The sequence below is a fragment of the Pleurodeles waltl genome, chromosome 4_2, assembly GCF_031143425.1.
Source record: "Pleurodeles waltl isolate 20211129_DDA chromosome 4_2, aPleWal1.hap1.20221129, whole genome shotgun sequence".
In the NCBI taxonomy this organism is placed as follows: Eukaryota; Metazoa; Chordata; class Amphibia; order Caudata; family Salamandridae; genus Pleurodeles; species Pleurodeles waltl.
Window position 1 is genome coordinate 70,066,905 of NC_090443.1, and position 23,376 is coordinate 70,090,280.

Sequence of the window (23,376 nt, forward strand, 5' to 3'; positions counted from 1 at the left end):
AGATGCAATCACTGTTCCAGTCACTATTGGTCCCGCAGTTCCTTTGTGTAGATCTGAGTTCATAGGAACTACAACACTTACTTTGACAGTCTCTACTGGAGGAAGTAAGTCAATGAACACTCCCGTCCCAGGAATGGGAGGATCTCCTTTAGTCTTGACCCAGATGAATACTCTTTGTTTTACCTCTCCGCAGTCAGTTATGAATCAGGCAGGACTTATTAATGTAGGAGAGTCCACTCCAAGATCGCAACATTCTAATGTCCAATTGGAATTCGCCTCAGGGTGCCATAAACCGTAATCCCAGAGAAAGGGTGGAGTCCAGTATCCCTATAGTACAAAATGGTATTGATCTCTGAGCACTGGACAGTTTGATTAGATTCTATAATAGGTCCCCAGTAGAAAGTGAAGGACTAGAATCAGGCAGAGAAATAATGCAGATCCCAGAGAGAGAGAATGCGGTCTGTGGCCAAATGAAAGTTAGAATTTGATGAGATGATGCAAGGAAACCTTTATCTTTCTTGATTTGATACCTACCAAGAGAAGAAACTTGTATTAATGTGCAAATATGTCACTAAATATGCAGGCCATGCACATGATAAATTGTCCGAATTGGCTCAGACTTATGAAGTAGAGTTAAATTGAACCAAGTCATTGCAGAGAAGCTATAGTGTGTTTTGAGGAGAATGACATATGCAGTATGAGGGCTTCAGGAACGAAAATGCAAATTAAGGAATTAAATAAGAGTGTAGTGAGTTGGACAAATGGGAAAGCAGATGGAAGAAAAGAGAGCAAAAGGAGAGCCGCCTCAGTCTTCAAATGATGAAGAGGGCATTTAAAATGTTGTTTTGACGAAGTGCCTGGTGGAAGTTATGTTCATGTACCTTGGTGTAGGAGTCATCTTGCGTTAGTCACTAATGATTTTTCAAGTTTGAGAGAAAAAACAGGTAGAATGGTAGAAACAGGTGGAGCAATTTAAAATTTCACACATTTTGTGGGTGGATTTGAACACTTTGACCTGTGAGCAGAATGCAAAGTGGCTATAGAGTGGACAGAAAGGGAACCCGAGAGAAATTCGATAACAAATGCCCCTTCACCATTGGTGATGAAAAAGTATGAACAGGTGATGATGTTTTTGAAAGGAAAAATACCAGCAAAAGATATTGATTCGGTTAAGATTGACCTGATGGCAAAAAAGCCCAAAAAGTCAGTATATACCTAATATGAGAGACTGTTGAAGGAATTCAAGCAGCATAGTGGAAGGGAGACTCTTGAAAGTAAAGTCATGGGAAATTTTGTGCCCTGGTTTGTGACAGGATTGAGACCTGATATTAGTTTTAGCATTTGATTTGTTGGCAGAATAAATCTGATAATGAGATTTTGAGATCTGCAAAATATTGTGATGAATTAGAAATGAAGCAGAAAAGATTGAAGGGGAAGTTGGTGGTGGCACTTATGAAAGCAGCACAGAGAGGAATTCAGAATCAAACTTTTGCAGGGAATGTTGGTTCTATGCAATGGGTGTATCAGCACGGAGCTCCTACGATGCAAGGTGGAAATGGATTCCTGCAACAAGGTAGAGGCCATGGTGTTCCAATTGATCAGAGTACTGGAATTGATGTGGTTACTTTGAAGAGATCGAATCCTTGTCATTATTGCCATTGGAAGCGGGAATTTTGCCTTAATCCAAACAGAGTGATGAGTGAGAACCAGGTTCAGAATTCGGGGTGTGTACAGCCCTAGAGTAATAACCTAGTACAATCACAGCTTGTACAGAGACCAAGAATGCAAAACGCTAATGTGCACCAAGCTCCAGTGATGCAACTTCCACAAGCACTGATTCCACAACAAAATACAAATAGTTCCCATTTGATTCAAATCAAGTCCCAATTCTAAACCAAAATTATTTCAAAATTCAGAACCTATTCAGGCAGTTTCCCGTGTTTGATGCCTATGAGGGCTACAGCTCTGACCAGTCACAATGACAGTGCCTAAGGTGGGAAGAGGATTGTGTACTTGGCATAGTCCTAGAGGTAGACCAGAGTGACCCATTCATAGAAGGTGAGGTGAATAACTACCCGTTATCGTTTCTGATCAATACCAGTGCTACCCGCTCTACTGTTAGAACAGTGGAGGTTCCAAACCTACCCCCCTTGGGAAGAAGAATCGAAGTTGTAGGAGTTGCAAACAGATGACAAATCCCGTAATTTAAGAATTACCTGTTAAAATAATGTCCTTTGAGGAGAATCACCAGTTTTTGGTGTGCGATTCGAGTCCTGTTAGTCTTCTAAGAGGTCATTTGTTTTGCGAATTGAATGGCACTATCTATTGCACCCCAAAGGGTGTTGAATGCCAAACGTGATGTTGTAAATTTTAAATTGATGTGTCAAGGTCCAGAAGTTGAATTGTAATTCGTGATGACACCTAAAGACTTGTCACTGGAACTTAAGGATATGGTGAAGCCTGACGTATGGGACTTTTCAGGGAAAGAGAATGGTCTCATAAAAGGAGTTGAACCAATCCACATAAAAATAAAGTCCAATGTTGAGTACCCAAAAACCACACAGTACAATCTGACCCCAAAAACAATTGCTGGGATTACCCCTGTGATTGAGTCTATGATACAACAAGGCATCTTGAAGGAAATAATGGGGAGTCCATGCAGCTCACCCATTAAGGGCTTGCAGAAGCCTAGTGATAGGTTCCGCATAGTGCAGGACCTGAGAGGTATGACAGTGAGTTCCCCTTACCCCTTCAACCAGTAATTCATGAAGACCAGGAGCCAAAGAATCTTGCAAACATGCGTTAGTTTTATTCTGCTATAGCGGGTGTCAAGCTTCACAGCACAGAGCAGGCCATGGAAGGAGGCACACCATTGTTTAGTTTGTGTTCTATTTATATGTATAATAAAAACAAAAACACATCATTGCGTGTGAAACATTTCTAAAAGCGTATCATAGGCGCGCCAACAGTCTCCTCAGGCCTTGACAAATAACAAGATGAAGTGTACATCTCCCACTACCCATGCATCAGTCACAGACAGAAAGAACATTTCTCAGAATCATCTAGCTTCGCAATTACCCTGCCAATTGAAATATTTAAAGCGCAAGCTAGGGGCAGAGTATTATATGGTGCAGAGCTATGGGGCCACTGTAACTTAAAGGATTTGGAGAAAACTGAAAATCCCTTTCTGAAAAGGTTATTAAAAATCCAGGCAGGTTCTCCAACCTTGCCTGTTTGGTTGGATCTAAACCTTTACTCTACTTCACATATTGCTGCCCTACGTCCTCTGATGTACCGGATCAGGCTTTGGTCCTCGGACACTTTTGGTCCATAAAGAGCTGGCCTTAGTGTCCTAATGAGTGCGCAAGCCCAAAAAAATGTCAGGTGGTGTAAATATGTCAAGGAATTTTTATTTGACCTTGGCCTGGATAGCTTTTGGCTGGACCTTGCCCATATTCCCAAAAATGCTGCTCAACTTGTGAAAGATGCACACTGGCTGAGAGCCCAAGTGGATAAATTAGCAGAGGTTCCTTCAACAAGTCTTACTAACACCGTTTTATCCCTGAAATGTTGTTATGAATTTGAGAATTTTATGGATTTGATTGTTTTCCCTTTTGCACAAGCACTTTTCGTTAGGTTTAGGTTAGGGACATTACCACTTCGCTCATTTACTAGCAAATGGACAAATCTTGGTGACAATAGTGACTTATGTCCAATAGGATGTGGAGTTACCAAGCAGTTAGCCCATGTTTTATTTTGTTGCCCTGCGTATCGTAAGCAAAGAGCACGTTGGCTTACTCCGCTTTGTAGATCCATGGGCCTTGTGTGTGGGTCAGTTGCCTTTAGGATTTTGAAGTCGAGTGCCCATGGTAAAGTGGCATGTCCATTGGCGAATTTCCTGAAGGCTATTTAGCCAATCAGAAAAAAATTATTAAAGTTAGGAGCATATCACTCAACTTAACATCTTTTTTCCATGAGATAGCAAGTAACAGCTGACTGTCAATTTTTGGTGTAGAGACTAATGTGTTGTGGTCTGCATTCACTTTTTTATATTGTTATGTATTTGATTATTTATGTATTTTAAACAAGGGCTATGCTGTGTTGATGTCCTGTTTTATTGAAGCTGCTCCTTTTTTTACTCATTTTAGTATTATGTTTTAGCATGATGTACATTGTGTATTTATGTGCTTTGATGGTATTAATTTGCCGAATAAAGCTATCTATCTATCCATCTATCTACACACAAAACAGGCTTTCTAACACATGTAGGCACCTTCCAGAATGCAAATGAAAATTTCAACATTAGGAGAAAGAAAATAAACTTTAAATGTCTGTAGGTTATAAAATGAAGGAACTGATGTCCACCACAATTTTTAAAAACGTACAACTTTCACTGAAGGATCAATGCTATCGTTGTACCCTGTTGTCCTGTGCCTTGTTGTCCTGTACCCCGTAGTACCAAATTCAGCTGTGATATTGTTTCAAATTCCATGTGAAGCTGAGTGGTTCACTGCAACAGGGTGCCAGACCTATTTCTCTTTCCCTTTGCATGAAGACAGACAGTACCTTGTTGCTTTTTAATTCCAGAATCATGTTTGGGGCATGGTGCCAGACCCCACAAGGGTATGCAGAGTCCCTCGATTTTTAATCAGATTCTCAAAAAGAACCTTGAGTCTCTGATCATGCCCTGTAATTCTGTCCTAATAAAATATATTGATGACCTGTTGGTTGCGTCTGATACTGAAGAAGCTTGCAAATGAGACACCATTGCATTGCTGAACCACTTGACTGAGAATAGACATAGTGTCCCTGAGTAAGTTGAAGTATTGTAAGAAAGAAGTTGTGTATATTGGGCATCACATTGAGAAAGATGCGAGGAAGGTGTCACAAGAAAGAATCTCAGTGATTCTTAAAATTAATCTGCCAACCACCTAGAGAGAAGTCAGGATGTTTTTGGGAATGGTGGACTACTGTCCTCAGTGGATGCCCAACTTTTCCCTAGTGGCCAAGACTTTACAGAGCCTGACACACAAGGATGTGTCTGATCCGATAGCATGGGATTACAGCTGTATGGTTGCATTCCTAGAGCTGAGAGAAAATCTCTGTCATGCCTCGCCATTGGGAATGCCTGATTACAATAAAGATTTTACTCTTTTCTGCAGTGAGATGGAGAGCTGCGCTCTCTCAGTGCTTACATAGATGCATGGGAATGTGAGACTCTCTGTGGCCTACTTTTCTGCTATCCTTGACCCTGTGGCAGCAGGACTGCCCAGCTGTCTTAAACCTGTGGCGGCTGCTGTAGGTGTAAGCATTGAACGTTGCTAAAGCATTGATGGGACATCCTTTAACTGTTCTTGTCCCACATTTAGTTGAGATATTGACACGTACTGATACACAGCGCCTTACCAACAGGCGTTGAAAGAATTATGAGCTGATTAAATTGGCTTCAGAAAATGTTACCCTTAAACGATGTGCTACTTTGAATCCTGCCACACTTATGACCCTTCTAGAGAATCAAAATGATGATGGGGAAGTTGACCATGATTGCTGCGATGTCACTGAACTATGCACCAAGCAGAGACCAGATATACAGGACGAGCCACTGGTGGAGTCTGATTTCTTATTGTTCAGGATGGGTCATGCTTAAGAGACAATGTAGGAAACTTGAGCTCTGCCCATGCTGTCTGTACTGTCTCAGGAGTAGTCAAAGCCTCCTGGCTCCGAGGGATGTTCTCTGCACAAGTGGCTGAATTTATAGCTATTAATAGCGCTTGCTGTCTCTCGGCCCAGCTGAGAATGAATATATTTACAGATAGTCAGTACAACTTTAGTGTCATTCACGAATTCTGATATTTATGGTCACAACTGGGATTTATTACCTCATCTTGTTCCTGGATTTGTAATGGAGTGTCATGAGATTACTTGTGGCATTACAACTGCCTGTAAAAAAATGTGGTAGTGAAGTGCTCTGTTCACCGCAGTGGTGATGATTATGTAACTGTGGGCAACTGTTATGCTGATAAGGTTGCTCAATATTGTGCATATGGGTCACAAACATTCATTGGTGAATATGTAGATGATTCTGAAGGCAAAACCAACTATAACCTTTTGATAACAACAGATAGCTGGGAGGAAGTGAAGAGATTTCAGGAAGACGTGACAGAGGCTGAACAGCAATGTTGGCTCAAGCCTGGATGTGTGAAAAGGGATGATGATATATGGGTTTCTGTAGGTGGCAGACCAGTGTTACCAGACAGCATGTTATCTCCAAAGGCAAAGCATTTTCATGGACCCCTCATATTGGGAGGGACACCATGGTTTGGTTGTTTAAGCAACATTGATTTAAGCAATGATTTAGGTTGTGTCACTTATGTGTTGTGTGTCAACAGATGAGCGTAGGGAAAATAACTCAAGTGAAACTGAGCCACATAGGAAGATCAGGAAAGCCATACAATCAAATGCAGCAGGATTTAATCGAAATGCCTTTGTGCAACGGGGTGAGATATGTCCCGGCCCGGAGAAATGGTAGCCTCTCAGTAGCCAAGTTGTTACCCAGGTTTGGTTTCCTGACTTTGCTGGACTCCGTCCGATGAACTAATTTCAATAATGAGGTTCTGAGAATGTTCTGTGCAGCATTACAGGTGGACCAACGATTACATAGCAGTGATCGGCCAGAGGCTTTTGGCATCATGGAGCAAGTCAATGGCACGTTGAAAGCCAGATCAGCCAAAGAGTGTGCATCAAGATCTCTAAAGTGGGCAGACACTTTGCCTCTTGTGCTGATGAGTCTTTGCAGTGTTCCTGACAGGAAAAAAGGGTTGTCCTTTCATGAGATAATAAAACCATGAAATTGCCTGCAGTGCCTACAAATATGCTTGTGAACATTACAGATGATACTTTTGACTATTGCAAGGGACTAGCTGACATGGTCTGTTCTGTGTCCTGCCAGGTTGCAGCTGTTACCGCCACTCCAAGTCTGGAGCATTGCCATGACCTCAGTCCTGGTGACTGGGTATTGGCGAAGAAGCATGTTTGTTAGACATGTCTGGTGCCTAGGTGGCATGGGCTATACCAACTTCTGCTAGTAATGAATACTTCTGTCAAATATGGGGGGTCTTTCTAACTGGATTCATGCAGCCCACACTCAGAGTGGAGTGTCCTCAGATTATTATGGCAGTACCTCTTTCTGAACCCACAACTGAGAGACCATAAGTAGAGGGTGCACTGAGACTTGGCAAGAGCGCGCAACAGCACATCCTCAGCCTGAAGGGGGTCTTGATGAAGTACACTTGAGGAGTCTTGGCCTAAACCGCTACGTGAGCCAGACTCAGATCCTGATGAAGGGCCTGGTGGTGTGTCACGCTGAGTAGCAACTAAGGACAGTTGGCCAAGAAGACAAAGAGAGAGCTTAAGATTGCCATTAGAATGAGGCCTGAGTACTGTCACGGAGGATACCGTGGAATCTGATCTGAGTGACAGAGAAAGTGAACAACCTGTATCCCATAGATCAAAAAGAGCTACAGTGTCATGTCGGGGGTACTCATCTCTGGATTGGACATACTTTGCTGATAACGATTGCAAAGAGGAAACTTGTTGATTGAGAGATGAGTGAGATCCCAGTTGAACCTCCATTTACTTGAGTTTCAATCTGAACTAAGCGCAAACTTATTCTTTCATTGAACAAATTGATTTGCAAAATTTTGGTATGATCATTTGTGCTGAACCTTGACTTGTAAATGATAAAAAGGACACTGTTTAAAAAACTGGGTCCTCAGGCCAGAGGCATCCAAAGGAATGTATGGGTGTCACTTATAAGAAAATGGAGTAGAGCTAAGGACGTCTCACGAAGATTCTGTAAATAACTTGATTGCACATCGCATGAAATTTGAATTGCCGTTTGAACCTACCAGGAGGACTCTGCTGCTAATTTATACTCAACGGTCTGATTCTAGAGAAGTTATGGAAATTAATAACACAAATACACGTAGATGTATATATATATTAGTGTTTTGTCACTATTGTAGTAAAAATAATTCTTCTTGTAGGATTATTGTCACCCACACCTTCCACAGTAGTTAAGCCTAAACCTATTGTTACCGCATTGACCCCGAGTCCTATAGACAATAGCTTACACTCATTAGATTATAAAGCTTTGCATGTAGATGTGTCTAGGGGAGGCTGAAATTGCTTTATTAATGTGTTGACACTATGGATGCAAAGGACTGTTATGTCTACACACAGATACCCGTGTCAGCAGCAGCGGGTTCACCTATCACCATATTCCCCTCATGTATGGTGTTACATGTAGCCTTCTGTTAAGTCTGTTTAATGGGACAGGTCATTTTTAGTATTATTTTTCTAACTTTGACTTGGTATTTACTGAAGTTCCTTTGAAGCACTTGAAGAGTCATTTCCACGCCAAGACGATGAAGACCGTTAGCAGTTCCCTTTAAACCGCTTAAGCCACTGTACACGGCTTATGCGCATAGACACAATCTGACACGTTCTTCAATTGAAGCGGAGAAGACATTTTAGGATTCGGTAGAAGACCAAGAGAAGTAGATGGAAGGGGATCAATAGATGGAAGGGGGAAGACTGGATGGGATCAGAAGTATAATGGACAGTGGAAAGAACAAGAAGCAAAAACAAGACTTAGGGGTTAAACCTGAATTCCTTTTAGATTGACAACATAAAGGGAAATTATGTGTCAGTTGAAACTAATCTTCCCTCAACAAAATTTTCATGGGTAAGAGCAAGTGTGATCATGATTTCAAATAGGGAGATATTTGGCTTGCATTTTTGGGAGGATATGATCCTGTTATTCCTGGGGATTATTTTATTTGTGGGGATCAAGCCTATTTCAGATTGCCTAAGGAACGGTATGGTAGGTATTATTTAGGTGTGGTTTTCCCAAAGATTTGTCATGTAGAGCATTTGAATGATCCCGTATGGCAGATGAAACCTAGAACGAAAGGAGGTGCAAGTGGTGCTGAAATTGTGGGAGTCATTTTTGGTGCAGTGATTACAAATGTGGGTGTGATCTTGAATGATCTCAAGATTAGAAAGCAGTCTACCAAAGTGGATAAGTTCTCTAAGAGTACAACAAGTTTCTTATTGGCCGTAATTACTGAATTGATAGCTATGAGATCCATGGTTTTGCAGAAACTTCTTGTATTAAACATTCTTCTTGCAAAAGAGGGCAGAGTCTGCAAGGTGTTAAAGATTCAGCAATGCTGTACCTATATCCTGAACAAGAGTAAGGACTGAAGAAATACATTAAAAACATTACCGACCTGAAGGGTGATTTACAGGAATTGGAAGCTACAGGTGTTTGGAAAGCAATTGGAGATGGGTTTTCTAGGATTGGCAAATGGTATAACTTGGGAAGTGAAATAATGGGTTCGATCTTGAGACCTCCTATTGCTGTTGCCATCTGTGCGATATGTCTGTTGAGTATTTTCAAGAGATATAAATATGTAAAGGCAAGGAAGAAAAGGCTACAATTAAAGGGCTTAAAGAGAACTAGAAGAGATATGGAAATGGAGGAGAGTCAGTGCAGATTATATGATAACATGACACTCCTGGAAAATACTGGACAAAAGTTGTTAAAACCTTGGTCTTTGACTTCATCTCACACGATTGAATTCATATGTGTGTTCTTGTGATGGTTTACATCAACATCAGAGGGGGGATTGCAGTAGCACAATTTTACACTCCATCCTTTACACATCAATCATTGTGCAGAAATACATACATAGTTGCCATTATATTTATTGTTTTAATATTATTAACGTGTACCTATCTTGCGGCATTAACGAAATGTAACCACTAAAAGAATTAAGCTTTATAAACGTGCACACTAATGTCATAGAAATACCTACATTGATTCAATATTTAGGTTTTACAGTTATATTGTAAGTTGCAAATGTTAAAGTAACATGTATTTCCTTATTTGCATGTATTATAAAAAGTTGAACATGTGCATACATATAACCAGGTATTTGAAATGCACATAAAGTTAGCCTGATTAAACGCCTTAATTCTGAAATGCATTCTTTGTTTGGTTAGCGTGTTCTTTCTTTGCAGGTGTGTCTCAAGGCTTTGGTAGCTAAAGCAAATCAGTATAGTTTGTGTATTTGTTCACTGAAAATAATGTTGCTAAAGATAAAATTATGTCAATGGTATGCCATGATATGTGTGCACATAACAATGAATTTGCATTACTTTTGTCGATTCCACCCTATGAGATATCCTCATCAACCCCGAGTCACAAATAAGTAGTCAGGCAAACCCTGCAACCTAGGCCTGCAGTTACTCATTGACAGCTCACAGGTTGGGTGACATGTAGCCCTTAGACAAACACTCTAACTGGAAAACCCAGATCGAACCCTCAGATAGGCGACAACTTCACAATAATCATAGGAGATTGGCCCCCAATAAAACATATTTTGCTGGAGGGGCGCGTGTTCCCTAAACACCATAAAAGTTAGAGACCAAATGAAGTTAGGAATACTCAGCCAGTCAGCACACAACATGCAGTGGCCATGTGCTCCTCATACCAGACATCTGGACATGTTACCACTGGCCCACATTTTGTCCACGCAAGATCGAGACCTACTTGAGCACTTTATCAGATGGTCAGATTAACGACTCCGTCACTAGGCCAGGATTCCTTCTTGCAAAGGATGTATAGAATTGTTTTATAACTCTTCAAGAATTGTGTAGAAGGGCTCTCAGAACTCTGTAACTTTGAGAGACAGTCATCAGACCCCGACACTGTACTGCGCTCTCTCAGCCACTGCGTTTAATTAAAACAACGGTTCCTGTTTTGCCAAATGCCTCCTGTCTTTCATTTCTTTAAGGTAAAATTGCATTCAAGCAACATTTTTGGTGAGCCACCCAGGAGAGATTGGTCCTCCGAGCCTAGACTGCAGCCGAAGGAAGAACCCCTTATGGATTTACATCTGTGCAAACAAGGGAGGTGAGCATACACTACAATTGATTGAAAGTTCTGCTGAATCTGCAGGGTGTAGGTCCATCCTGATGCCACTATCAGTGGGTAAGAGACTACATCTGATCCTTAGACCCAACATTTGGCATAAGGCAAACTAGGACTCCGCTTGGACTGCTGGGTGAGACACAGATGGTATGCCTGACCCTGGGTGTGATATAGGGCTCTGTTTGGACCACTGGGCGAAATACAGACTGTACGCTTGACCCCTAAATATGACATAGAGACAAGGCCTAAACGATTGGACTGCTAGATGTGACACTGATGGCACGCATAGGCTTCTGGGGTGATATAGGGCTAAAACCTCAATCTTATTTGTTGGTCTAAAAGGGTTTCTCTCAGCACTACCAGTCTCTTCCACTGGTAGTGTCCAAAAGAAGTGAGAGGTGTTATTCGCTTGGACCACTAGGTGTGACACAGATGGTATGCTAAGCCCCTGGGTGTGAAACGGGCCAATTTGGACGTTGGGGAAAGGTTTGGACCTTGGATATGAGGTGTAGCTTGTGCTTGGCCGAAGAGGGCCTGTAATTGTTGAGTCGTTCCTTCTTCTCCACGTAATTGTTGCTATCTTTGTCCCTGAGCCGATATAGACAGACTATGGGGCTCCTTAGTCCCATGTACTGCGCAGAACTCCTCTTGGCATTCGGGCAGCATGCACCAGGAGTGGGATAAAGGTTTTTTGTTTTCTTTTTTCAGTCATCTTTTTTTTCCTCCCTTTATTTCTATTGTTGTTTTCAATTGATGCACTGTTGATGTTGTGGTGCTGATAACTATATTTCATGTTGAAATGTTGTGTCTTGTTAAGTGATTTAATGTGCATATGAAGAAATTGCTAACTTACCCTCACAAGACTGTTATTCTATATCTGCTACTCCGCCTCTAAAACAAAAAGTTCATGTTGAAATGTTAAGTTTCATAATGTTTTTAAGTTAACCACTGCACTTTATTTCAGGTTGTGATTTTTTTCATATGTGTTATGTATTGTGAAAAACCTGTTTGATGCATCTCTGTCTTAAGTTAAGCTCGTAACGAGTCGTTATTGCTGGCACAATCCTGTGTACATATTTCCCCACAATCAGAGTAGAGTTTAGGATTATTTAAAACTTAAAGTTACAACTGTATCAGTCCCCTAAAAAGATTCCCAATCCATCATGGAGTCACCATTAAGCCGCATGCAAACTAGGTTCCCCAAGCAGGCTCAAAAGCTAGATAAATACTGCTGTGAATGGTACGCACATTCTAAGGCACAAACATTTCCCTGACCGGAGGGGGGAACCTTCCACATCAACACAATAGAGCACACAAGGACACACATTCAGACCAAATTTGTAGGGTGAAAGAAGGCTGAGAGAGGCACTGTTAGAACTATGGACCATCTTCAAGGTGGCTTGACCTGCAATCACCCAGAACCCACAAGCAAGGTTTTCGCACCTCCCCTACCATACGTAGGTACGGAGGTGCTCTCTGATGCCTGCCATCCCAGCTGTTCCTGCACTAGGTTACACCAATCCACCAGTTGTGGGGCCTGGAGGGCCCTCTGCTGAGCAGCAAGTCTCTGGATCCAGGGCTTGGGGGTCACCAGTCGCAGCCCAGGTTGGCCCTAGGGTTCCCCCAAGCTTGACCCCCCGCCATCCGCCACACTCAATCATTCAAACCCCAGCAGCACAGGGAGCATATACTCACACACTTCCAGTGGAACGCTCTCAGGTGACTGGGAGGTTCATATCGATCCTGGACAGTTACACCACCGGTGGAGGGGAGGAAAAGGTTCCCAGCCTTCCAGGTCTGACGTTGAAGAGGTAACCACAGGGTATACTCCCCCAAAGCCAAAGTATGCCCAGGTAGCAGAGGAGATGACAGAAAGTGAGCTTGAGGGTATGTTCTCACCAAGGAGAAGCGCGCGCACACCAAGTGAAGAGGCAGCACAGGTGGGAGTTAGAAGAAAGGCACGGGTTGAGGAGAGGGAGAGAGAGCTCTTCCCTTGGGAGCGCAAAGATAGAAAAGAGCAGTGCCTTTCCCACAGAGGAGAGCAGAGCCAGGCCAGGCTCCACGCAAAGAGGAGTCCGAAGTAGAACCACAAGGGAAGCCCCCATCGGGAACCCAAACCCCACCAGACCATCAGCATAGAAGAGGGCAGGCCAAGAAATAAGGGAGCAGAGTAGCCTAGTCCGAGCCCAGTTAAGGCACAGGAGAAGCAGGATGCCATCTTTATGCTTGCACGAGAAGATCAGCGACAAAGATGTCCGCCGCTCCACCTGAACGCGCAGGTCAGACAGACTGACCTCTAGAGAGATAGTGTCTAGAGAAGGAGAGGCTTTTGCATGACCATTTTGCCTCTGCCCGACCAAAAGAGTGGCTCAGTATGATAAACCCTGGCTGAAGGAGGGATCCTTCAAACCAGAGGACATGGCCATCACGGAAGACCGCATCTAGCATGGAGGGGGAGATCCCAAATAGAACTTCCTCTGCATGCAGGAATGCCTGAGCGAAGAGCGATAAGCCTTGGCTAGTTCCCGTAAAATCCCCACCCACAGAACCAAGCTCCTGTCTACCCAAATGCATTCTACATTCAGCTGCAGAGAAATCAGACAGTCACCACACCACTCCAGCAGGGACCAACTGGTTGGCCAAACACATGGCAACAGCAGACACGGAACCCTGCCCAGCAAAGACCAGGGCCACAACCCTGGCAGGGAGGGGTAACTGTCTGGGAAGGCAGTGCCTTTACAACGTTGCAAAATCCAAGTATGCAGTTGGCCTGAAATTACCAATAAGTTTACATTCACATTATACCCACTTCAAAATTAATCTAAAAAATAAAGGCTGGTGACAACATTAGGAGTAGACCCACACCTTTACTTGCGTTTGCGAAAACTCAGGGCTGTTGTACGTTTTGTCAATCGGGAAAACAGACCACAGTCTGCCATTCGGGTGCCTAGACCCCACTCCGCTGCCCCAGGATGGGGTTAGCTGGCCACACCCCAGGGGAGGGCAATCTGAAGGGGGGAAGGGTGGCTCCCCAACCAATCCATAAAAGCAGGCACCCAGGTCCCTGTATCCAAATCCTTTCTGACGGGCTACAAGTCAAAAGGACCCCATTCTTCAACAACAGGCCTCCAATGAATGGAGGCCCCTTTTCAGTTACAAAACAAAGCGATGTTCCAGTGCCGGGAGCCAGGTCCCCATAAAACTTCAAAGTCCATACATATCCAACAGGTTGAAAGCAAAAGCATGGCACCAAGTCAGTAGGGAAATTCACCAGAACAATAAGCCATACCTGTTCATTACCCATATCGGGCATATCTCTATGAGTCCTAGACGCTCACCTGGCTCCTACCATAAGCAAATGATCTGTCTCCTCCTCTCCCCAAAAGGTTTACAAACACCCAAAAGCTTCTCGTCGTACCATGTCCCTCCAAACCATCGAGGGTAGCGTATCGTCAAGTAGAAGTCCCTGGTCCCTGCTGGGGCTGCTGAAGCAAAACATCCTGGATCAGAGAGAGAGAGGGGTGTCGGGAAGGAAAGGAATTCTATAAATGACCACCTAACCTCATGCGAGGTGCATGGACACGCTCACCACGGTGTCCGGCCTGGCAAGCAAATATCATAAGGCCTCACACACACAGTCTGAGGAAGCAATAGGCCCGCTTCCCGTCATTGTCGCATCAAAGGTCACACAGGAGCCACAGAGCACCTCTCTGACCCTCTCCAGCGTACTGCAATAAAAGCAGCATCGCATGAAGATCTAGGAAGGTGCCCAACAACCCGCAAAAAGTAGCCCCAAAACAAAGCTTCCAAAGAAAGGGCATAGCCAAGACACCTGACTAACTGAAGACGTTAGAGAGAACCTCATTGCATGCCACATGCAGGAACTAGAGGGGCATACACTTGTCCTCAGAACACGTTGCAACTTCCAGCAACACCCAAATTGTGACATGCCCCCTTCCTTTCACATCGCACCAAGCATGTGTAGGTCAAAAGGTTCCAACCACATCAGTTAAGCACACACATACATTAGGAAAAAATAGGGAAAAAAAAAGAATATTCCCACGAAGATCACCCCATAGAAACACTCTCCTCTGCCATGGTGAGAGGAGAGGACAAATGACCCATAAAATAAAACTCAGACAACCCATCCCTAAAACACTCACTGCTCCAGCAAATAGTTGCCACAGCTGGGGCCACCTCCAAAATAAATGTAAAGAACATAAGTAAAAAAGAAAGGCACAGGAATCTCTCGAGACTAAATAATGATGTATGTTTTTCTAAAGATAATCTACAACCCACAACTCTTATCCAACAGGTATGCGACCAAACCACAAGTGCACCCTCTTTACAGCGGCCTGCCACCTCTTCAGCAACAACTTCAAGAACTCTTACAAGACCCAAGTGTGCAAAGACAAAGACCACAGACTGTTTTTGGACTGTCTTGTACAAACTCTTACCAAAGCAAAGACACCCCTGGTACTGCTGCCAGAGCAGAAACACGCCCGATCACCAGAAGACCGCAGATGTTTCCCTTGGAAGCCATCCTGAGACCTGCAAGATTCCAAAGGTTATGTATTATTGTACCATTGTACATACTCTGTTTGCTATGGGTATGGCCACATCCATCCATAGCCAGAAATCTGCCTGGTCACATGGAGTCCATCTCAACACTTCTACAGCACTTGCGTAGGGAGCTTTCCAACATCACTTACAATTACACTGAACCTAATGTTAATATTCTACACACACTACACAGCTCACTCTTACACAACACATGGTATCAGCACATGACTGCCGTGGGCACCCAGGAATCAGCCAGTCCATGCTACGTCTGTGCACTGATACCACACACACCATAGGTGCAGCTAGGCTTTATTTATCCCAGTCGGTAGCCCCCGATAAAAAAAAAATCTTATCCACCTGTACCTTTATAGAATCAGGGCCAAGTTACAACCTAGTAGGATGGAACCCTATAAAGTAGTAGTAAATGTCACTCAATATAAGACCAGTCCCACTGTTCTGTACTTTTACACCAAGCCTAGCGATATTCAAACTGAGCTAGACAGGATGCGCGGGCGAGGCACTGTAGGAGAGGACACTGTTTGGCCCCGAGACTTACCTGAAAAGAGGTTCTTGGAGGTAGCAAAACCACAGCATCAGTGCACAAACACATTTACTCCCGCCTCTGTCAGTGGCCCCAGGGTGGCCCTTGGTGTGTCTTGGGTGTTTGTTTTAATAATAAATGGACCCCAGACATGAAGTTGCTGTGTAGGGCCATCCACCTTAATGATACAAGGGGAAACAAGTCTTATAGGGGAGGATTGAATACTAGCATAGATACCCCATGTCAGGAAATCTGGAATGTTGAGATAGAATAGTACTCGTGGTTGGAGGGAAAGGGGCAACCCCTAATTGAACGGAAACTTACATTGTATTCCTTGTGTTTCAGAGGACAAGGAACAAATCTGCTAGATGCAATACTGCATGTACCAGACAGGCACAGGGGCACCTCTGCGCTGATGGACTTCTACTGGCAGTGTGGATTAGTCACCTACCCTCAGCTTGTCCCCGGATGGCGGGGCCTCTGCTCCCTCGTGGCCATACACACTACGACCCTGGTCATCCCTGGAGAAGGCCTGTTTGAGTTGTTCTAACATCGGTTACAGAAGAAAACAACTCTGTTGCATCAGGCATGAGAAAAAAGAACTGCTGATTATTTGGCTGGGCTCAGTACAGGGAAATTCCGGAAGAATTCAGACTATTCATTGACGCTCAAGTAAACGCAGAAGGGTCCATACCCTTCTTCACCCTACAGAAAAAAAGCAAATGCCCTCTGTTTGCAGATGAACAGGCGGGAATTGTTGAAAATGATCAACAATACTGAGCTCGGCCTAAATGCTACCAGGGAAAAACTAAGTCATCCGCCTCATGGTGATGCAATATCGGTATGTGTTGGACTTAATGACTGCAATGGGGGGGGTGGGGTATGCACCAAGATTGGTGCGTCCTGTTATACATTTATCCCCAGTATTGAACTGAACAATGGGACACTAACTTCTGCCGTCCAAGCACTGCATAGTCTACAAGCCGACATGAAGAAGGGAGGTGCCCATGAGCATGGCTGGTCATTTGATTGGGTTTCCTGACTCCCCCAGTGGGTGACAAGACTGTGCATGTCATTGCTTCCAATCTGCATTCTTGTGCTGTTTTTGTGTTGTTTCTGCCAAGTGGGGGGGGGGGGGTTCCTGCTATAAAAATGCAGTCCTCAAATTAGGTAGAATGCAAGTAGCTAGAGAAATAGTAATGGACACAACAGAAACACGTCAAACCTCAAATAATGTGACTGTCATGAAGTTTGATTGTTTGGTTCCCGACCCCTTCTTTATACTCTTTACTCATACTTTTTAGATTTAATCTGATCCATTTTAAATGGCGTTCCCGATAAAATGTGTGTGGGAAAAAACACTACCGCCATGCCCTTGTGATAACTTTTCGAAACAAAGTACTTGCCACTTTATTTTATTCTGTAAACTTTACTCAGTTCCCAGGAAATCCTTTTTATTACCCATTTTGCGTAACTTGCACACTTCTTCCTACAAAGAAGGATTGACTGGCATCCAAAGCCTCTCATCCAAACAAATCTGCATTTCTATTCTTAGTTTTATTAAATCCGCTATCAGCATTAAAAACCGATATGAACTGGTAATGTGACTATTTATTAAGAGAAACTAGGCATTGTCTTATTACTATATTGTCTTATCATTATATACGCTTTTATAAGTATTTATTATCTTATACTGTTTTAGTAAGCTTGGGCGGTAAGCTTAGACTTAGACTTAATAGATTTGCTTTTTATGAATGCCATAAGTACTATATTTTATGATGACTTTTATGTATGTATGTATACTTTTATGGCTAAACGCCGAATAAAGTTATTTTGACTGACTGACTGACTGTCATGAAGTATAGGGTGGATAAAGTAGTTGAAAATTCAACTGGGGGGGAATGTTGATAGAGATGTCAATGTATACCATGATATGTGTGCGCATAACAACGAACTCTCATTACTAGTGTCGATTTCACCCGATGGGACCTCATCGATGTTGAGTCAGAAATACTTGGTCAGACAAGCCCTGCAACCTAGGCCGAAAGCTACTGATTGACAGGTCAAAGGTAGGGTATCACGTAACCCCGTAGACAAACTCTCAAACAGAAAAACCCAGAATAATTCCTCAGATAGGCAGCCACACCACAATAGTCGGAGATTGGCCCTCAAAACACATTTGTCTGAAGGGGCGTATGTTCCCAAAACACCATAAAAGTTAGATGCCACGTGAAGTTAGTAACACTCAGCCAATCGGCACACAACACACACAACATGCAGTGATCACGCACTCGACATGACGGACACCTGGACATGTTACCTACTGCCCTGCACTTTGTCTACACAAGGTTGAGTCCCACCTGAGCACTTTATCAGATGGTGAGATTTACCACTCTGTGACTAGGCCTTGTTTCCTATCTGCAATTAATGTTTAGAATTGTTTTATAACCCTTGACGAACTGGATATAGGGGGCACTCAGAACTCTGTAACTTTGAGAGACAGTCATCAGACTGTAACTCTTAATTGGGCTCCCCAGATGCTGCGTTTAATTAAACCAACTGTACCTGTTTTGTCAAATGCCTCTTGCCTTTCATTGTTTAAGGTAAGTCTGCATTCGTGCAACAGTAAGGTCTGAGAAGAGAAAATCTTGGCACAAGACTTGAAGATTTATTCAGCAGCTGAAGTCTCCTGTATTGTATCAGGAGTGTGGAATGCTCAAGGTTGCAGAGACTGCTCAAGTTCCATGGGTTGAGAAACCTGGGCGATGTTACAATTTACGAGATGGATGAGATCCCATCGATCTCTGAAAGTGAGGGAAAAATTCAATTGATGTTGAAGGTTCTGTTTGTTTTAATTAATGCTTACACTGTTAGACATTAAGGTAGATTCCCTTAGACTTTGAGCATTATTGACCTCTCTGGTTTCTTTATTCTTGCGAGTGTAAGGCTGTATGCTAAACACTTATCCTTACTAGGAAGATTTCTATTGAAGTCTTCAATATGCTGACACCTCACATTCTCAAAGTGCCTAAAGCAACTCTCCACTCATCCTTAAGCCTTTATTCCAACTGTTCTTAAGATTTAGTTCCAATCCATTCTCATTCCTTATTCAAACTCTGACTAGATGACTTTAGGATTATTTAATGTTTAAGAGAGAGAGCAGGATTTTCTCTATGGAACACCTGTTTATAACTCTCAGTTTCTGTACTGCTGTGATTGTTCTTTACTTTAATCTATTGGGACTGAACAGATTATGATATTCAAGCTTGCCAGCTGTAATCCTGTATCTTTTCAATATATTCATGAGATGCGTTTGTATTGGAATGATTATTGATTGGGATTTTAATGTCAATCATTGATTCCTGGTCCTTATTGTGGGGGTAAATAGGCTTCACTGAAAATGTAATTTATTATTGTAACTCTCTTGTACATCTCGACCAACGTAAAATGGTCCATTGGATGAGAGTGTAAAATCACGCTTTAAACAGTGATAGCAGGTCTCATTGGTCAAGCCACCATTGTGTCGTCCGAGATGATACCTAGGTTTAACTGGAGTGGAGCCAAAGACTTCAGAGTGGTGAAACGATCCCGGTAGAAAACATAATATTGCCATGCACAAATTCTGCAAGAGCATGGGCTTGGGATTTGTTAGACACGGTTTGATCAACTTGCTAAGTTGAAGACTGTGTCCATCTGTCAAGCATCGGGCTCAACATGTCCCTCCTGAACATTATGGGGGCTTTGAAGTGAGTACAGTGCGAGGGGCAAAACAGACAGCTTCCCCTGGGGAGCCTACCCCCGGGCAGCATGGTGGAGTTGCAGTGATCTCAGCAGGATTATGAACGCACCCCAGAGAGGGCTAGATAGAGGTGTCTAGTCACCCGTGGAGCTTTCATATGCCTAACGTCATTGTCCACCTGGCAAATAATGGGGGAACGGCAAAGTGGGCACGGCACCTGCCGCCCAGACAACCCTGTTTGGACAGTCAGTAGCAGGATTAAGTCTTAAACCCACAAAAACGTCCTGCCATCCCCCAAAAGTAACAGACTAATGATGGCTATAAAATATCCAGTCATTGATCTATGATGTTAACTCAATGGATGACATAATAATGGTCATAATAAAAGACTGCAGCTTTCTCCTCCCAAAGAGCACCTACATGTAATAGGAGGGAACAGGGAGGGTCACAGGACATGGACACCTAGGAATCAACTGGCAGAGTGTCCGGGTGAAGTGTGGAGTCACCCTTGAGTGAATCTATAAATCAAATGCCATTTATTTTTTTCAATGCATTTTGACATTGGTTTTAATGTGATTTTGTATTTATATTTGCTTGTCTGTCCTCCTCATTAGACCTCAGTGGTGCTGGAGATAGGGCAGTGGTGTGTTTATGTTGGTATCTTTAACAAAACATTACAGCTTTCCTTATAGGTCACAGCCTGAACTTTACACTGCGCTGTCCCCTTGCATAACTGGGGAGGGGCATCCTCTTCAACTGCTGCAAAGCACCAGGAAGTTCACCAGGGCACCAGTCCTAAACAAGTATTTGCAATGCAATAGGTTTTGCATTTTTGAGAGTTAGAGCTATTGGCATAGTAAATTACAATGTCTTTTATCTGTGTTTTGATTTAGAATTTTGTGGCCTAATAGGCCTAGCACCTTATCATGGAACAAATTACTCTAATAAGTTGCTCTTATAATATTCAAGAGTTTCAAATAAGAGGGACTTATGCGAAGAGAAGTTATGTGAATGAAAAGCACCAATACTGTAACATAACCTTAAACAACACTGCAATAAAAATTCATGCGGAAGCTGTCTTTGTATGTTTGAAACAATTCCACAATCATGAGCGCAATTATTTTTAAACTAGATGACCCAACGGGATGCCTAAAGCAAATATTTAAATAATGTTATGAACGTCACTAAGAGTCATTTTGATTATTATGGTATATTATGCACTTTTGTACATGCAACATTCGCCAAACTGGTGATTTTGAGCTTGGAGATTAAATTGCTTTAATTCCACTCGGAAATGCTTTTAGACACATTGGATCTTGCATGATTAGCAGGAAAGACCCAAGAAAAGTATATGTTTCCATTTCCCAAATGGGACAAGTGGCAAACTGTGAAGAAAGGGAGGAGGCACAGAGCCCTCTTCACGAAGACCATGTAGTGTTTCCCATTTTCTGAACCACAGCTAGGAGGGTTGAGAAGACCCTGCTGTTCACTGGTCTCTCATGGGGTGTTCGAGCCTCCTGTCTGTCTGTAAGAACACAGCACGGGAAAAGGAGTGGACATCCCGTCCCAGCCTCATTACAAGAGCCTGCCCATCCCAGGGGAAGCTGCTCTGGGGTCATGTCTGGTACTTTCTCTCTGGAGAAGGAAAAGCTTGTATCTGATCCTGTCCTGCTTCCTGCTCATTATTATCGTTATTTAAAAGCTGTTTGGTGAAATATGTGGAGAAGGGGTTCATTGTGTTCTCTGTGATCATAATGAAATCATGAGTCGCATGCAAGATGTAAATTTTTCTCTGCAGTGTAAACAATGTTAACACCTGTAGCCCCTCTGGGAAAGGTGGTCACTGTATTTAGCACACTCTCATTACCCTCTCTTTCCCAAGAATGTATCTTACCCAGCTGGCAACAGAGCAGATCCCCAGTACGGTCCCCATGGCTGCCCCAGATCAGGTGGCCGAAGACACTTTTTTTACTCTGTATGTGGAGCTGCAGGAGCACCTGTCACTAGCCACAGCTGACACAGTTGCAATGTCGAAAAACCCTTACACAGTCTGTAGACAAATAAGAGGGACACTACCATTGCTAGGAATGTCAGATGAAACGCACTTTCCCTATTTATCTGAATGCCATTTTGAAATTACATGTTAGTTTTCACCAAACACAGGGTAATCTTAAAAAGGAATTGACAATTTTTTAGTGTGTGCTGCAATATTATTTCCAATTGCTAAATGCAGTTGGTGATCAAGTAAGCATAATGTTTCTGTATTTTAAAGGATAAAAATTTTGGCACTCACCGCAGAGCACTTCGTTGCAGCAGCTTTGATCAGAGCACAGCAGCTGGTCTTTTCCGGCTTCGACTGGCTCTGTGAGCAAAATAAAGGGGGCAGAGTTTAAGCTACAAGAATTAATTGCTTTCCGTTGCAAGCCAAGCCTGGGAGATGCCTTTGGGATATATAGAAAAGAATGTTAGCCTCGTGGGACGAACTGGGAGGGACGAATGCTGCAATAAAATGCAAGCAGCCGCGGGCCTGAGCACCCACAGCGTAACACGAGCTGAAAAAAAATAGCCCCCCCCCCTCGCAAACAGATAAACACAACAAAGCATAATGATATTGTACTTCGTCCCTGCTCCATGGAAGGACCAAATTGAAAAAGGAGGGACAAAGAGGCAGGACTGACCACTAGCAAGCAAGGATTTTTAAAGGACACTGAAACAAACAAATGAGAAGCAGGGAGATGGCTTTAAGGCCACAGAGATATATGCTAAAGTATCCAGGAGGTTGTACGCTTACGCTCAACCTAAAAAGAAGTGGAGAGGCTAACCAAGATAGGCAGTATGCAAGCGACATCATGGCACATAACATCACAGCACATGGCATCACAACCCAAGACCTCACAGGATGTAACATCACAAGAAGTCACATTGGATCTTAACACCTCACACATATATTTAGCAAATCTATCATGAGTACATTTGAGCGCATTACAATATTTAACAAATTAGATTTTGCATAGGGGTTGTGCCAAAAAAGTAATGCAACCCGAAAGCAAAATCTGGACCTCAATGTATACATTTAGGCCCTCATTCCAACCGCGGCGGTCAATGACCGCCGGGTTGGTGGACCGCGGGAGCACCGCCGACAAGCCGGCGGTGCTCCAATGGGCATTCCGACCGCGGCGGTAAAGCCGCGGTCGGACCGGCAACACTGGCGGTCTCCCGCCAGTGTACCGCCGCCCATTGGAATCCTCCAAGGCGGCGCAGCTAGCTGCGCCGCCGAGGGGCCCCGCGACCCCCCCTACCGCCATCCAGTTCCCGGCGGTTCTCCCGCTGGGAACCGGATGGCGGTAGGGGGGGTCGCGGGGCCCCTGGGGGCCCCTGCAGTGCCCATGCCAATGGCATGGGCACTGCCGGGGCCCCCGTAAGAGGGCCCGCTAGTATTTCACTGTCTGCATAGCAGACAGTGAAATACGCGACGGGTGCCGTAGCACCCGTCGCACCTTCCCACTCCGCCGGCTCGATTACGAGCCGGCTTCA